Source organism: Bos grunniens, chromosome 5 (genome assembly GCF_055505025.1).
Source record: "Bos grunniens cultivar Pamir isolate PY7600 chromosome 5, Bosgru_T2T1.0, whole genome shotgun sequence".
Lineage (NCBI taxonomy): Eukaryota > Metazoa > Chordata > Mammalia > Artiodactyla > Bovidae > Bos > Bos grunniens.
In genome coordinates this window covers 34233626-34237680 of record NC_141169.1, presented here as the reverse complement: position 1 = coordinate 34237680, position 4055 = coordinate 34233626, and the positions used below count along the sequence as shown (strand labels likewise).

Sequence of the window (4055 nt, the reverse complement as noted above, 5' to 3'; positions counted from 1 at the left end):
CACCCCCACTAGCTTTGTTTGTAGTGATGCTTCATAAGGCCCACTTGACTTCACATTCCAGGATGTCAGGCTCTAAATGAGTGATCACACCATTGTGGCTATCTGGGTCATTAAGATCTTTTTATGTAGTTCTTCTGTGTATTCTTGCCACCTCTTCTTAATATCTTCTGCTTCTGTTAGGTCCATACCATTTCTGTCCTTTATTGAGCCCATCTTTGCATGAAATATTCCCTTGATGTGTCTAATTTTCTTGAAGAGATCTCTAGTCTTTCCCATTCTATTGTTTTCTTCTATTTTTTGCATTGGTCACTGAGGAAGGCTTTCTTATCTCCCCTTGCTGTTCTTTGGAACTCTGCATTCAAATGGGTATATCTTTCCTTTTCTCCTTTGACTTTTGCTTCTTTTCTTTTCTCAGCTATTTGTAAGGCCTTTTCAGACAACCATATTGCACTTTTGCATTTTTTTGGGGGTGGGGGGATGGTTTTGATCAGTGCTTCCTGTACAATGTCACGAACCCCTGTCCATAGTTCTTCAGGCACTCTGTCTATCAGATCTAATCCCTTGAATCTATTTGTGTATGTGTATATAGGAGATATACAAACTGAATCACTTTGTTGCACAGTAGAAATTAGCACAGCATTGTAAATCAACTATACTTCAAGAAAATAAATTAAAAATGAATTGAATATAAATAAAACTGAATCACTTTGTTGCACAGTAAAAATTAGCACAGCATTGTAAATCAACTATACTTCCTTCAAGAAAATAAATTAAAAATGAATTGAGATGGCTGCATGGGGAGCAGGGCTGGAGAGTCTCTGGTAGTCATAGCAGCTTCCCCCCAACCCATTTAGCAATGAGAAGGATTCAGAAGAAGTTGAGAGGAAAGCAGAATTTTTCCATACTCCAAGAAAAGCACAGAAACCACCTAAATGCAAACTGGCAAACCAGAAGTTGTTGTATCAATTCCAAGGGGATGTCATCAAAAGATCTCAGAGGATAGTAGGTCTAAAAGTCATGGAGAATGTGACCTCTTAGAAGATGCTGGCATAAAGTGTTGATGCCATAACCAGGTGAGACAATGGCCATGGTAATGAATGTCAATGTGGACAGGTGTCTAACAATAGATGCCTCCCCTGATGCTGTGATGGTACCTGAGCCCCAACATAGATGCCACCTCAGGAAAAGGAGGGCAGAGGACAATCCCCAGTGACTGACACTGGGATGACTACATGTATCTAGAACTGACTAATCATATTTTTTATTATTTTTCAGCATCTAAATATGGCAGCAATTCAAAAGAATTGAATCATAAATTGAATTAATGAGTTCTCTTCTATAAAAATATTTATCAAAGAAATATATCCTGAATGAAGGCAAAAAGGTACTATCTCTCTGGGCAAGATGGCAGGGTGAGAGGGGTCAGGGGGACGAGGCTGGTATGAATTTGGGGCAGCCGCACTATAATTAATATAGGTATAGTTCATCATGTAGTTCATGAGAAATCTATGGATGTAAAGCTATTTCTGTAATTCACACTGTCCTGTTCAAAAATTAACTGGAAAGAAATATTGCAATAAAACTTGACTATGCTAAGATTTGGAGAGGGCAATGGCACCCCACTCCAGTACTCTTGCCTGGAAAATCCCATGGACAGAGGAGCCTGGTAGGCTGCAGTCCATGGGGTCACTAAGAGTCGGACACGACTGAGCAACTTCACTTTCACTTTTCATTTTCATGCATTGGAGAAGGAAATGGCAACCCACTCCAGTGTTCTTGCCTGGAGAATCCCAGGGACGGGGGAGCCTAGTGCGTGGCTGTCTGTGGGGTCGCACAGAGTCGGGCATGACTGAAGCGACTTAGCAGCAGTAGCAGCAGCATGCTAAGATTTATAAACTTGATGACCTATATTGTCCTTCAGCATATTTCTTTTGTTAGGGCTTCCCAGGTGGCACAGTGGTAAAGAATCTGTCTACCAATGCAGGAGAGCAGGAGATGAAAGTTTGATCCCTGGGTTGGGAAGATTCCCTGGAGTAGGACATGGCAACCCACTGTAGTATTCTTGCCTGGGACATCCCATGGACAGAGGGGCCTGTTGGGCTGCAGTCTGTGAGGTCGCACAGTGTCTGACATGACTGAGGATGCACACATGCATGTTGCCTTTGTTGACTGCCCTGGAGTATTACGATATTGCGATGACCCTATGCTGAACAATGCCTCAGTGACGGATGCCGCTTCTCTGTTGATAGCTGGTAATGAGTCTTGCCTTTTTATACTGTTCATGGTCATCTCAATGCAAGAATACTGAAGTGGTTTGACATTCCCTTCTCCAGTGAACCATATTTTGACAAAACTCTCCACCATGACTCGTTTGTCTTGGCTCTACATGGCATGGCTCATAGTTTCATTGAGTTAGACAAGGCTCTGGTTCATATGATCAGTTTACTCCAACACTTTGGCCACCTGATGAGAAGAATTGACTCATTGGAAAAGACCATGATGCTGGGAAAGACTGAAGACAGGAGAAGGTGGCAACAGAGGATGAGCTGGTTGGATGGCATCACCAACTAGATGGACATGCGTTTGAGCAAGCTCCGGGAGTTGGTAATGGATAGGGCATGCTGCAGTCCATGAGGTCGAAAAGAGTCGGACACAACTGAGTGACTGAACTGAACTGAATGAGTCTTGTTTTCAGCCTCAGACTTCTGAACACTTGACTGCTATGGAAATTATGAAACTGAAGCATATTTTGATTCTACAAAGTAAAATTGATTTAAAAAAAAAAAAAAGCCAGACTAAAGAATGGTATGAACAGATCCTTGCATTTGTACAAGGTACAATAGCATAGAAAGAGCTCCTATTATTCCAATTTCTGCTCAGCTAAAATACAATATTGAAGTTGTCTGCGAATACATAGTAAAGAAATTTCCAGTGCCCCCAAGAGACTTCACTTAAGAACCCCAACTTACTGTTATTAGATCCTTTGATGTCAACAAATCTGGATGTGAAGTTGATGACCTTAAGGAGAATGTAGCTGGTGGTAGTGTTCTAAAAGGAGTATTAAATGTGGGTCAGGAGATGGAAGTCAGACCCAGTGTTGTTTCCAAAGATACTGAAGGAAAATTCATGTTTTCATCACTTTTCGCAGAGCATAACGATCTTCAGTATGCTGCTCTGTGTGTGTGCTGAGCCGCTTCCGTTGTGCCTGACTCGTTGCAACCCTGTGACTGTAGCCCAGCAGACTCCTCTCTCCATGGGATTTTCCAAGAAAGAATACTGGAGTGGGTTGCCATGCCCTCCACCAGGGGATCTTCTCGACCCAGGGATTGAACCCATATCTCTTATATTTCCTGTATTGGCAGGCAGGTTCTTTACTGCTAGTGCTACCTGGGAAACCCTAATATGCTGCTCTAGGAGGTCTTATTGGAATTTGAACAAAAATTGACCCTACCTTGTGCCAGGCTGACAGAATGGTGTGGCAGTTACTTGGTGTGATTGAAACTTTACCTGAGAGCTTCACAGAATTGGAAATTTCCTATTTCCTATTTAGATGGCTCCTAGGTGGACGCACTGAAGGAGACAAGAAAGCAGCAAAAGTGCCAAAGCCATCAAAGAATGAAGTGCTTATGGTGAACACAGGATCCCTGTCGACAGGAGGAGGAATTAGTGCAGTCAAGGCTGATTTGGGCAAAATTGTTTTGACCAATTCTGTGTGCTTGGAAGTAGAAGAAAAAAACATCGGCCTTAGTCAAAGAGTTGAGAAACACTGCTTGGGGTCAAATAAGAAGAGGCGTGGCAATCAAGCCAACGATAGATGATGACTGAAGAATTAAATAACAGATATGGATGAAGTCAGAATTTCTCTTAACACCCTAGGGGTATATTTTCAAAGCAATAGTAGGGAATTAATTTCACAGTTCATTACCTTAGTAGTAGCTGTAAGGTTATTCTCATTTTTGAGTGATGAAAATTTAACCTTTAGTACTGAGACAGGGTCTACAATAAATGTAAAAGTTGGCATAATGTTGGATTGAATCTACATTTTACCAGAAATT

General features: G+C 41.8%; 1 pseudogene; it reads left to right on the top strand.

Annotated features, from left to right (window-relative positions):
* The first annotated feature begins 2113 nt into the window (after positions 1-2113).
* Positions 2114-3825, top strand: LOC147371754 (eukaryotic translation initiation factor 2 subunit 3-like; annotated as a pseudogene).
* The last annotated feature ends 230 nt before the right edge of the window (positions 3826-4055 follow it).